The 15,038-nt window shown below is 36.4% G+C and overlaps 1 protein-coding gene across 7 annotated transcripts in view; it reads left to right on the top strand.

The window, feature by feature from the left end:
* LOC149789290 (uncharacterized) overlaps window positions 1–15,038 on the top strand; it is a 163,096-nt gene that overhangs the window by 80,621 nt on the left and 67,437 nt on the right. The window lies entirely within an intron of this gene.

Genomic DNA, 15,038 nt, shown 5'->3' with positions numbered 1-15,038 from the left:
AAAGGTGATGATAATGATGCAATCTGGCGAGGTGCTGGTGTTGCTGATGCTGGTAAAGTAAATATATCAAAACTTTCATTGTGGATGCCAGTAATGACTCCATCTATTACTGAGGAACAAAAATTACTATCTTTTATGGATCAAGGCGGCAAATCATTGCTATCATGGTTAACAGTAACCACAGATGCTGCTCAAAGCAATATTAATGGTTTATTTACATGGAATATAGCATCACAACAGGGTGTTTCTGCACCACGACATATTTTTATTGCACTACAAAATAATGACCGGATAAATAATCAAGAACGTTCACATATGATATTTGACAACCTTGGAGTTAGTGAAGTTTCTTTACGGATAAATGGACATCAAGAACCATCCGAGGATATATTGTTAAATTATGCACAAAATCATGTAGTGCGCGCATATCATCGTTTGATGTCATTTATGGGACGTGATCAAAATATAGATACTGGTTTGCAAATATCACAACTAGATTTTACAGGTCTATATCCGATTTATTATTTTTCACTAGAACATCTTGATTTATCCAAACAATCTGTTGTTGATATACACTTTCGAGCTCATGTTACTGCCCCGCCAGGTGCTGGTGCCTTTTACAGAGCGATCGCGGTCATACTTAGCGACAAGGCCATGTTACTTGAAGGTGGCAGTGGTCGAATGAGGGTCGTTGATGCACCGGTGGAAAATCTTTAATCGTGCTATTTAGAAAAATATATTTTATATAAAAATGTCGTATAGTCATGTTAATGTTACTCTGACCCCGGGTCAGGTAAAAAAGCTTCAATCAAAAACCGCCAACAAATGCGGAACTAAAATATCACTAAAACGAGATCATATTAGTGGTGGTCCAAACAAATTATCGCTGACAAATAATCAGATTAAACATTTCAATAAAGCCCTAGAATCAAAAACTGGAGTTCAATTCCATCTCTCCCCGAGCGTCATCAAAGACATGGTTAAAACGGGTGGTATATTTCCACTTCTTGCGGCCATTCCGGCATTAATAGCTGCAGCTGCTCCAGCCGTAGCAAAAGCGGCCGCGTTAGGTGCTGTTGGAACAGCAGCTGGAATGGCACTAAAGAAAGCAGCAGGAAAGGGATACAAAAAAAAGGGACGCGGCCTAAGATTGCCAGGATCTCGTTGGGGGAGAGGCCTAAAGCTTCCAGGGTCATTTCGTTAGACGTTCCAGCATCAAATTTTGATTTACTTGATGCTGCTAAAAAATTAAAAATATCCGCCTTTAGAGGTGTTTTTATGCGAGATCAATTACCGAAACAACCAAACAAACTAGAAACAGGTATTATTAATCTTGACAAACGTTCTGGACCCGGTACTCATTGGGTATCATACGCGGTTGACCCGCGTGGAATTGTTTATTTTGATTCGTACGGGTTAGCTCCACCTGTTGAATTTATCAAGTATGTCGCACCACTCCACGCAACAACTAGCGGTTATAAAGTTTGGTATTCAACGCTACCCACACAAACAATGACAGATCCGCCAATATGCGGCCGTGAAGTAATTAATGTACTCGACGCTATATCAAAATCATCCAGGCCGCCACATAAAGTCGTGCACGATTATACAAGCAACCGATATGTTGCGCGTAAAGCATTTTAAACAACGGATCTTATTATAATGGTTGACATTTACGGAAGATCTTCACGCGTTAAGAAAATAAAATCCGACGTTGATCTGTCAAAGTATGCGACTAAAGATGACCTCGCTGATATTATGAACCTTGCTGGAGTTGACCCAGATGAGGTTATTATTTTTCAAGATCGATATGGTAAACTAAAAACCAGCAATATCAAATGGAATGATATAGTCCGGCGAGTACTTGGTGCAGTTACAGATAATATTCCCGTGTTTACTGAGAGCGGCAAAATCAGAGATTCAAGTGTATCATTAGCAACCATCAGAGATGAAATTGCAAAAAGTGTTGCTAATCGCGTGAGAAACACCGGTGACACAATGATGGGTGAACTTAGCATGAACGGGAACAAAATAGTAGTTTTAAAAGATCCAACATCTGACGAAGACGCAGCAACAAAAAAATACGTCGATGTCAACTATGGCACCGTAGACGGTAAATTATCCACGTTACGGGCTGAGTATGACGTTCACGCAGGAGCTTTTGGAAGATTTCGAAGAAATTTTCAAAAAATCGATGATACCATAGATAAATTCTTCGGTACTCCACGCGCCATTGACATGAAACTCGTTGATATCAAAAATAACCTAGACACGATCAAACAAACACAGCAAAACGTCGTAGCAGGAATTCCTGAGATTGTCGGTAAAACCAATTTGATTAAAATTCCAGCTGCAATAACTCCCGGGCATATCACAAACATCGTATGCACGGTATCATCGGGATTTGCAACATGGTCGCAGCAAAATAATACTATCAAATATACCGCAACAGTCACTGGCGTGTACAGGCTGTCTGTGTTTTCCGCCGCTAAGTTTGAAATATTTACAACGTTTCCATGGCGTCATTCCACAGACAGGTTTTCCGGGGTTGTATCTGTTGTATTAAATATCGGAACCGAAGAAATATTTATTCTGGAAGCAGATGATAAGAAATTAACCGCAACATCCTTCTGGTGGTGTTTGGAATTTGTAGCTGAAACACCTCAATTGGTTACGGCATAAAAATATATATGGACGGTGCACAATACAGATACAATCAAGCGCGTGAATGGCAGGCTGCGCTAAAAGATCAAGTTGATCAATATACAGTAAAAGTAAAAAAATATCGACGACGATTGGTTATCGTTGATGTGATTGTTTATTCAGTATCCGCTGTTGTTGCTGGAACCAGTGTAATATTATCAGCGTTAACAACGATGGCACCAGTAGCTGTAACTATCTGTATATCAGCAGCAACAACTATTGCAGGTGTGCTTAGTATCATCACAAAAAAAATATGTACTTGTACGAACGAAAAATTATCCGATTACAAAATAAAATTACATACAGCGACGGTAGCATACTCGAAATTATCCTCGTTGTTATCAGCGAGTCTCAGTGATGGAATTATATCTGATTTCGAATTTTCAATGATGACCAAAATATACGATGAAGGTATTAAAGATACAAGTATCAATAATGACAGAATTACTCCAGCAGATCGTGACCAACACAACTCCGCCAAAGATAACGATGATCTCGGTAAGTTCAACTAATCCTGAATTTAGTGTTAATTTTCCTACTGCAATTCCAGTAAAAGAAATAGCACTAGCACAATTACGAGTATATTACAGCTGGCCAAATATCAGATCAAAATCATTTAATGGTACACCAGCAAATAATTCGCTCGTATTTACTAACAAGAACAAACCCGATGGAACACCTGACTGGGTTGTTGTTGGAATACCAACCGGCAGTTATGAGATCGAACAAATCAGTGAGGAATTTGCGCGTAGAATAAAATCAATAACGGGAAAAGAATCAAAAATATCAATAAACGTTCATGAGCCGACGTTGTCCTCGACGGTTGAAATAAACTCGCCTGATTATGCCGTTGATATTTATCAATCTTCAATCAGATCCGTGCTAGGATGGCCTGAAATATCACCACCGATAACACCGATACCACCAGAACCGAAAAAGTCTGATTATGTCACGGATAGACAATCATATCATGAAATTAATCCATCATACGGGGAAGAACTACGTATTATAAAAAATAAATCAATGCTTGACCATTTTGCCTTCTTCGGTGAAATTGAGGCATGGGTTTTTAAAAATCCAGGAGAAAAAGGACATTTTAAGGGTTTTTATCGAGAAACGATTATTAGATATTTTCAGGAAATCAATCAAGAGTGTAAAAAACAACTAGATCAACTAAATCAATATTTTAACGAACATATTTTTGACATATCAGCGTCATCACGTGAAAAAATCATCACGCGTGTGGAAATATTAAATCAGCTTATATCAGATATGGAATATATTAATAACCGAATAGTTCAGGAGATGGTTAGTCTTTTAAAATCACCTGAAAATTCTGATGCAAAAGCATGGTTAGAAAAATATAAATTAACAGAAGCCGATGTACCAAATTATAAATTTCCCGGGTATAGTGTAACCGAGTTGAGAAAATCTATCAATGATGTCACTGATGAGTTTTTTTCTAAACTACTCGATGCATGGAGAAAATTAATTCCACCTCCAACTGTTCTTAGACATGATAATGATCCACATGGCGGCGGAAGACACGTATCCCCGCGGATCGTTAATATAACACCGACGGTCGCGGTCAATCTGGTTTGTGACGTAATCGATGGCAGCTATCAAATAGATCTCGGAAGATCAAATCAAGCTCAACAAGGATACATCCTGTACACGTTCACACCACAAGTTCCCCCTGGAAGTTTAATCGTGCAAGAACCAACTAATCCCGTGTATTTGCGGTGTCACAATAATATGTTAACGCGAATCAATTTTAAACTCACAGACCACCTTAATCGCTTGATTGACATACGTGAAGAAGAGCTTGTAATAAATCTGTATGTGAAATCTTAAGGATTTTTGTCGTAAAGACTTTTGTCTTAAGGATTTTTGTCGTAAGGACTTCATGTAATGGAGGGTTTTTACACGCGAGGATTTCTTAACAGTTAGAAGAACATTTGTAACAGAGATCAGACTCAAATTCGATCAACTTAAAAAAATATTTTATTATTACTAGCACAAATTTGTGTTTGGTACAAATTAATCGGCCCAGGCAACTAAAAAAGCTAGTCGATGAAAGTAAAATTAAAATTTCTATCACAAAAAAAATAATATTTATTAATTTTCCTGATTTTTACTGAAATTGTACAAATTACTTGATTTTGACTACCAACTACCCCCTCAGAAACATAAAAATGCACGAATTACTTGATTTTGACTACCAACTACCCCCTCAGAAACATAAAAATGCACGAATTACTTGATTTTGACTACCAACTACCCCGTCAAAATCAAGAAAGTTCTAACCTTGTCAAATTGTTCCTAACAAATTTTATTTATTATAAATTAATTTTATTTATTAATAATATTATTTTTACTGAGATTTTTTTTTTTTTTTTACTAAAATACAACGAAATTGCTCAATTTTCCTGATTTTGACTACCAACTACCCCGTCAGAAATCAAGTAATTCGTGCATTTTTCTTTGATTTTGACTACCAACTACCCCGTCAGAATCAAGTAATTTGTGCATTTTTCTTGATTTTAGTAAAAAAAAGATAAATCCTCAGTAAAAATAATATTATTAATAAATAAAATTTATAATAAATAAAATTTATAATAAATAAAATTTATTAGGAACAATTTGACAAGGTTAGAACTTTCTTGATTTTGACTACCAATACACATGGTCAGCGTTGACATGGACCCCAGTTACCAAAACTTTCATTTTCATTATCACCAGTAACGAGGTTACTCTGGATCGTTTCACCAGTAACGAGGTTACTCTGGATCGTTTCACCAGTAACGAGGTTACTCTGGATCGTTTCACGATCTAACATTATTTTTCTTAATAGTCTTATGCGAGTACTAATCGTTTTCTTTGCCTCATACTCGTGGGATAATAACGACTTTATTCTTTCTACGGCTGTAGAAAGAGGAATGAACTTCTTCACATGATCATCTTCTACGGTAGCTAGCGACTGAAACATTGCCGATTGAATCCGTTTCATGAGCCTGTATTCAGATGATAGTGTGTGTGTCCCCATGGTTTTACGTTCTTGTAAAATCTCAAAGTCAGAAACTATTTTTTCAGGATTAAGTTCATCAGATATATTAATTCCATCTTTTTTTAATTTTTTAATAGCGACAATTACATCATTGATATTTTCATGGTTCATTATGTAATATATAAATCTTTAAAATAAAAAAAAATATCCCTAGAACACCTATCGAGTGTATTAGCGAGTTCGTCGGGATGTTTCAGGGACAGCACAGCCAAGAACTCGTAGCTTGCCACCGCAATCTACCAAGTTCATTAGGCAAATATTCCCTCTACGAGAGCCCCTAACCCGCCAAACAACGGTCTAGAGGCCCAAGAGGGAGGACGGCACAACCCTCATTAAACTCGTAGCTTGCCACCGCAATCTACCAAGTTTAGAGGATATACACATAACATATATACAATGAATGAAGAGCCCCTATCGAGTGTATTAGCGAGCTCAGATTATGAATGAAACGGCACTAACTAAGGACAGCACAGTCCTCATTAAACTCGTAGCTTGCCACCGCAATCTACCAAGTTTATCGGACATACATATAACATATATACAATGAAATGGTTATATACAATGAAATGGTTATATACAATGAATGAAGAGCCCCTATCGAGTGTATTAGCGAGCTCAGATTATGAATGAAACGGCACTAACTAAGGACAGTACAAACATGTACGCTCAGCAAAATCACACCCACAATAATTAATCCAGTGGGTGATACGAAAATATGTATCAACCACAAGTCAATATTGTGGTTTGTGAATTTGCTGAGCGGAGGGGTTCTTGCGGTTCCCCCCACTATTATAAAAATCGCAATTATGCGCACCACCGACAAATTGTCAGCCATGGGGATTCGATCCTGGACCGCGAGCGTCACAGTCCAATACCATACTGATCGAGCTATCAAACATTGTTACGAACATAAGTTTTGGAAGTTAATATATAGCTAGGTATATAGCTAAGGAACCAATATTTACAGTAAACAGCGGTTTCTGAATCATAACAGTTTCTGTATTTAACAGTTTCTGTATTTGTAGCGGTTTCTGGATAATAACAGTTTCTGAATAATAACAGTTTCTGTATTTATAACAGTTTCTGAATAATAGTTTCTGTATTTATAACAGTTTCTGAATAATAGTTTCTGTATTTGTAGCAGACCGAAAATCAATAATATAGAGGCATTAATGCACCAGTCAAAGAACTTTCCAGAATTGTAAGTTCAGTGAACACACAACTGCAGGTCAATTACAATGAGTAACGGTTTCTGTTTACACACAGCTTCCTACGGATCAATAATATTATCATGTGTTGTATGATGGGGAAATATTTAAAAACCATAAATAATACTTATGAGTCTAATGAGTTAGGTTCGTCGGCACTATACGATGTAATTAGTTAAACTGACTAATTACGATCATAAAAAACCAACCATCTACGAAGAAAACTATATATTACAAAGTAATCTCCCCTTATGTAATCAAAAATTCAGTAGTGTATGGAGGACCTACTGTGACATAAGTTAAAAAAATTAATTCAATGTTGTGATGATAGTTAATAATGTGGTGATGATAGTTAATAATGTGGTGATGATAGTTATTGATACTTAAAGATAATTTTCTGTTTATATTTTTTCGATAAAGCTGTTTTATATATATTTTCTGCGACTTTTTGTACTGATTGCGGGTGAATATCAAAATATTTCGCAGCAGAAGATATTGAACGAAACATAATTTCTTTGCCAGTTTCTATGTTTGAGGAAATTACCGCCCTCTTTCCGATTGTCTTACATCTTCCTGTATTACCGCGTGTATTATTCTCGCTGTGAGAGATAGCTTGTAAATTGGATAAATTATTGTTTTGAGTGTCCCCGTCAATATGATCAATAACAAGACCATCATTGATCAAACCCTTGTGACACTCGTATGTAAATCTATGACATAGATAATGTTTCTTTTCCCCCCCGCATGTGAACATTAGATAACCAGCATTAGTAATATAACCAACTTGTTTCTTCAACTTGCAGTGTCTGATGATACCATTAATATTTGATTCATAGTTTGTTATGACAGGATGTGGGACAAATATATTTTGCTCCATTATAATAATATTATATGTTTAAATCATTGTTTGTCTGAAATCTTGATATATAATCCTTCACGGATTTTATAGCGTTTTCACCGCTATTATTTTTTTTGTCATAATATCTTTTAAGTTCTCTGAACCGTTTCCCGCCGCACTTCCCACATAATTCTGTCTTTCCTCGCACTCCAATACCACACCGTAGACATGGTATTGGTCCTAGACTTCCTCGTCGTATGTTTTGTGAGTGCATCCAACAAAATTCCTTTCTACAGGATTTGTTGCATCGATTTACTGAGCCGATCATCAACCATCTGCATTGGGACATTGTATATATATATATAATTTTCTTTATTTAAATATTTGTTTTAATTATATGAACGAGTTTGAGAGATTATCCCAAACTAGGCCTGTTAAGTATAAATTCAACCTTGACAGATTATCTCAATTGCCAGTACGAGATCTGGTTGATCCGAAAAATAAAAGTTTGATCTCGAAAATTCACGACGCTAAGAAAGAATTTTACACGGATGGTGCATCTCATACATGGTCAACGTTCAAGATTATACGCGCTGACGGAGTCAAGGACGCTGTCACGGACGCCACAATGAACGACAAGCGAGCGGCAACTATCATTAACTACATCGCTGAATACGAGGGCAATCAAAAATATTTCTTCAGAGTAAAATTTATTGTATTAACAGAAACAGATAGTTGGATTATCCGTGACAAATATGATCCTGTCCTTGGTAATAATAAAACTATCATATTAAGTAAAAATTCCAGACCGGGTCTACTGACAGGTATTGATAAACCGTATTATGAACGAGCATATCCTGTAACGGCGGTTATTTATGGAATCTATGAGATAAATAAAAAACCCAACGTTGATAAACTAGCGCCGATGAAATTTTCAAGGTTAAATTGTGTAGCTGAACGAGTAATAGAACATTTTACAAACGCGATGCGTGGAAATGGATTAACTGATTTAAGGCGTGAAAAAATAAACTCGTGGGCTGATTCAGTTAAGGATACTGGTGCTACAATAAAAGATGTTGCTGAGTTAGGAAAAATATTAAAATTTCCAATAACCGTAGCAACAATAACGGGAGAAGTACTGTACCAGTCGAAATATAAATCGAAAGGAGCTCCAATAAATATTATCGATCATAACGCGCACGCATGGACTAACGCAGTAACAATATTTCCACGTGATCGAACTGTTAGATTTTACCCCACAGATATGGCTGTGGCAGATATGAGTATGTTTGATTTTATCAACGAAATAAGTAAAACCGATCCTGTATCGGTATGGTTATTTAAAAGTAATGAAGAAGGTGAATTTGATCAGTTTGTCAAACCGAACGGTGAAATATATCGCACAGAATCCCTCCATGACGAGATGAAAAATCTTGCGACGTTTTTACAGTGCAAGCACGTGGAAAATACTGACAAATTACTAACTAATTGTTTTACCGTTCCATCTGTTGCGGCTCATTTCGCCAGAGAACGAAATTCATGGAAACCAACACGATTTGATTTACTCGAGGACGTACGCGCAAGTTGTGTCGAATATGGACATGGCGGATTATGGAATACCAAATACAATTACAATGATGTTATTTCGGTTGATATGGTTGCATGTTATCCAGGAAGTTTTCTGGGATACGGAGATTGTTCTACGTACTTTGAAAGATTTGGTCACCCTACAAACGAGATGACGCGGGTGGCAATTAATGGACCATTACCTGATTTTGATCTGACTGGATTCGCCTGTATTGAGTCGTTCGAGTTTAACGAAAATCTTCACAAGATTTGTTATGTTTGGTTTGGTAGACATTTTTGTGAAAAACGTTGGGCACCTATAGTTTTGTTGCGATATATGCTAGATTGTATGATACTGACATCGTTGGTGGTCAGTGAGGCAATTATATCATATCATGCACAGACCAAAGTTTGGTTGCCCATGTCAGATTCTGAAGTTATCAGCGAGTTTAAGGATGATATTCCTAATAGACTCAAAACCGCAAAAGATCTCGGTAGAAAAATTATAGGTAAATTTACTCAAGGTGGTGCATATGATTATAAAAGACATCACGCACGATTAATTTTAGATGATGCCGAGTACGATTTTATAATCGCTGATACAACGGCGAAAAATACATTTGTAAATCGAGAGAGTGTTTATTTATCCGACGGAACAAAATTAGGTACGATCGTTAGTTACATAAATGACGTATCCCCGCAATATACTCATCTAAGATCTTCCATGTTGGCTTATGTTTCTATAAATTTATTATCGATGATTAATAGATTTCCTGAGACCGCAGTCAGAGTCGCAACAGATTCGTTTTATATTTCAAGTAAATATTTAGAACCTGTTATGAAATTTACAAGTAATGATGAACGATGGGGTTCGTGGAGAATAAAAAAGGAACTATTACACAATTACACAGAATCAGCAGATGTTCCAGTGAGAGATTTTTATCGTGAGGGTAATAAAATATCAGAAATGTCGAAGGCACCATCGTTGAGTGATCCAATAACGAGATATAAGACAGTATATCTCAATGGACCTGGTGGATGCGGCAAAACAACTCGAACGATTAATGTTTTTAGAAATTCAGATATAATCGTGCTGACACCCACACATAGACTCGCACGTGAGATGAAACAGCGGCAAGTACAATCGTGTACGTATCATAGTTTCTTCCGATGGCGCGGAGATACATGGACTCCTGAACGGATGGGAGAAAAATATATACCTAAAATAATTATTTGGGATGAGATATGCACGGTGTCATTGGATACATTAAAAACGTTTCTTGATTGGTTGTTGACGAAAAATACCGCCATAATAATGTGTGGCGATCATGGTCAACCTCCGCCTTTTGTTGGACCATCTCCACATGATTGGTTAAAAAATTTCGTTGATTATTACGAAGAAATAGATGATGATCATAGGGCTCTTGATGCAAATTTGAGGGAGTTTAAAAAATTAATCAGATTACAATCAAACAAAATTCAGTGTGAAATAATACGTGGAGTGATCTCAGAGACATCAATGAGTGATTTTTTGAACTCATGGAGACCCACCGATTTGATCGTAGCAAGTAGAAAAATAATCAGAGACGCTTTACAACAACAGTTATTTCAGCTACATAAAGAACAATATTCAGAACTACCCGTACCGTTGTGTTATAGACCATCAGATACACGAAAACAGAATATTAATGTTGATATTCCAGGACCCTTGACAGAGTCAAGGAAACAGATTCTCGTATTAAATGATATTGTCGCCGTTGATATCAGTGTGGTCGAAGATGCAATACACGCTGACAAATCTCCATGGGTGTTGGGATACGCCATGACAATCCACTCGTCTCAGGGATTAACTATTTCTGATACACGAGTCTGGATTGTAGACGATCGCATCGAGTGGTCAAATTTAGTTTATTTAGCGGTATCGAGGGTCAGAAATATATCTCAATTACGTAGAATCATAATTCCTGAAATCGTTGATAAATTTAACATCATCGATGATGATATAATAAGAAAAAAATTAATCGGATACAAACAATCTGACAAAAAAAATAAACGTGACTTTGATCTTGATGTTGAATTTATTATTAAGTTAAAACAGCAGCAGAACAATCATTGCGCAAGTTGTAATTGTATAATGTTATGGCGGTATTCGAGTAATGATTCAAGACAATTTACCGTAGATAGAAAAGATAATAGTCGCGGTCATACACGAGAAAATACCATGTTAACCTGTCTTGAGTGTAATCGACGTCGGGGTGCAGGGCACCCTTGGCGCTAGTTAAGTGATCGAAATCACCGGAGTGATCGCGGCGGTAGTTGTGTATCCGCGGGAATTATTTGTAGTTGTTCACGTGTAAATCCACGTTGAGGAGCAGCTGAATCTAATCTGTAGATTGCAGGTCTAGAAACGCCTACATTTCTTCCAGTGGATCTTGTCACGGTAGATATTTTGTGTGTGGTAACACTCCAAATAGGATCAGTTGCTCTCGCCTTACCACCTTCAAGTTCACCAGGCTCATATAAATATCTGACTGTGACATCACCTAATATTTTTTGTTTTCCAGCATCTTTCCGTTGTGTTGGTATATTTTTTTTTGTGACCGCGCTAATGGGTTTCATGTTGGTTGTTCGTGTGATCTCATTATTTAATGCAGCTATCACGTTTGGTAATCTTGCCACCCATTCGCGAGATCTTTTATCCTGAATAAATTCCCTCGCGTATTGATATCCAAATAACCGCTCAGCAAGTGTTCGATTAAATCGCTCAACAATTGCTTGATCACGGTGAATTGCAGTATGACCTCGTCGTATTTTGGTATTATGTTGTTTCATCAACGATGATACTGGACCAAGAAATTCCTTACCAGGATCAACCTGTAGCAGCTGTGGCCATCGTAGACCACCTTGTGGTCCGAGTCCTCGTTGATAAATTCGTTCAAATGCATCGGCTACTTCAGATGATGTTTTCGCCGATAGCGGCTCTGCTTCTTTATATCTACTTGCAACATCAACTACGGTTAGTGCGTATTTGTACGTTTTTCCACGTACAGTATCATGCGGTAAAAACAGAATATCAGCTTGATGAACTTCATTAGGAACACTGACATCGAAATACGAGTACTGAATTTGTTTAGGACGTGGTAGATAAATTTGCCATATTGCTTGTTTAGATAACCACGTTTTAGCAGTAGAATGTTTAACCGATGCTGCATCAGCGAGTTTACCAATTGCTGCTTTGCCTCTCCAGTATCCTCTCGGTGAATAATAAATTGATTCCATTATTAATTACCAGCCCCAATCGCTAATTTACCTTTCATCGAGGATCTTACTAACCAATTAGCTAATGATTCTCTAATATTTTTATTTTTTATAGAATTTAATGAATGAATTAATTTTACATCTGCAATATGCCTATCTTGTAGATTTTTACTTTTATAAGCTACATCATGAACATGACAAGCTCGATCAATAGCATTTATTGGTTCCTCGCCTGGTTTTGGTTGATCTTGATCATCGAGCCTGATATCAAGTCTGGTACCAGGACCGCAATAATTATATCCTGGTAGATGTTTTTCTCCGCTGTATTTAGCCCATGGAGCACCTGGAAACTTTGACATCAAATTAGCAATATCACCACCGCGCTTATTAGGTAAAAACGAAAATTTCTTTCTACCGCATATAGAACATTTTCCACCGTACGCTATTTTTTTGTTTTTTGTTATAACCGTGGCTAAATCAGTAGTTGGAGTTTTAACTCTACAACGTAAACAATATAAATTCATGTTATAATATATATGGATATAATTGATTTCTCAGCAACTCGGCAACGAGAGCCAGTTAAGCATCATCCTGCGCTACCGAATTCCATCAGAATGATTATCATAGGACCATCTGGATCGGGTAAGACGCAATTATTACTTAATCTGATAATGAGATGGTTGAAATGGGATAAGTTGTATTTAGTAGCACCATCCGTTGATGATCAACGATGTTATGATGTACTTAAAGATTTCAATGAAAACGCGCGATTACTGGATGAAGATAATGATGTTATAGAGTTTATAACCGATATTGATGAAGCACCATCCGTAGATTCCATAGACGGATTTATTAATAATTTAGTTGTATACGACGATGTGATGCTAGATAAACAATCAAATCCAGCCAGAATATTTTCCCGAGGGAGACACAAAAATACAGACGTGATCTATGTTACTCAACGATATACACAAATACCAAAAGTGATCAGAGACAACTGCAACATTTTAGTTGTGTTTAATGGCGTAGACACACACACGTTGCGAAATATTCATCAAACCTGGTGTGGTGGTGACATGGATATAATTAAATTCAAAAATTTCTTCTCACGAGCGCAAGCTACCCCGCATGGATTTATAACAATAAATTTACATGATCCAAGAACAAGATATCGTGTGGGTATTGATAAAATATTTGGGTAACAGGGGGAGCAGCAGAGAGGGTACCTACCAACGTTGGTCGTCAAAAAAATAAACAAGAAATAAATAAACACGTAGAGTACTTTATTTTTTCAGCTACTATTTCGAACTGAGGTTTTATTAGCACAATCGGTCATTGCAAAAATAAACATCTCAAGGAAAGTTCATTTGTAAAATCTGGACCTTTCTACGAGATGATTTATTTGTTTGTTTTATTTGTTTTGTCGGAATTCTATGGTCTGTTCACCCTCTCTGCTGCTAGTGGTATGTTATTAGAGTTTGAACATGGATTGATCTTGGAAGAGAAAAGATTTTAGATTACACTACAGGTCAAAAGTCAGCATCACATGTTTTACAGTCTATTGAAAGAGGCAACATTTAATTTTCACTAAAAAGAATTTGGAATATTGTACCGCTTGTTTGAACCATTTCTTGCATTTTAATGACATTGTATAAGAATGTGACACTTCTTTGATGATCTCCAATACAGACTTAAAATGCTTTATACTGACAGAATTGTCAGACATTTATTCCCTGAGTAACCCATGGTTTGAGATTTGAGTTAACTACTTGTCTTGAAATTTCTGTTCAGGTTTTTAGTACTGGACAGATTACCCACTTTGGCAAAATTTAAATTTACATAAGGTGTTTTGCAAACAAAAATTTATGTACACCTTCATAAGCTAAGTATAATTTTTGTTTTAATGATGCAGCATAAAACACAGTGAAGCATCAGTTATCTACACAGTTTTTCTGAAAGATTTGGTATCCAATTCAGAACTGGGTACAAGTTTCTCGATTATTCTTTTGAGTGATTGACTATGATTCCTTGTCAATCCCAATGACAAGGATGGGAACAAAATAGTCGGGATTAAGGGGTTTATTATGCATGTGTGTGTTCATATATATGTGTGTGTGACCTTATCATTTTACACAATTGAATTATATATATATATATATATATATATATATATATATATATATATATATATATATATATATATATATCAATTGTGTAAAATGATACGGTCAATTTTTAAAACAGTTGTACTAATGTGAAATCACTTTTTCATGGCTACAAGTTTTTGTTCTTGACTTTGTAGCTGCTACAAACCAAATAATTTTGAAGATCCACGGAGACATGTTGTTTATTATATTGAGAAATTTATTTATTATATTGCAGACATGGTAGGACCTCT

The sequence above is a fragment of the Sinohyriopsis cumingii genome, chromosome 11 (assembly GCF_028554795.1).
Source record: "Sinohyriopsis cumingii isolate HCF-2022 chromosome 11, ASM2855479v2, whole genome shotgun sequence".
Lineage (NCBI taxonomy): Eukaryota > Metazoa > Mollusca > Bivalvia > Unionida > Unionidae > Sinohyriopsis > Sinohyriopsis cumingii.
The sequence above is the reverse complement of the archived record's forward strand: the minus strand, read 5'-3'. Positions and strand labels throughout refer to the sequence as shown.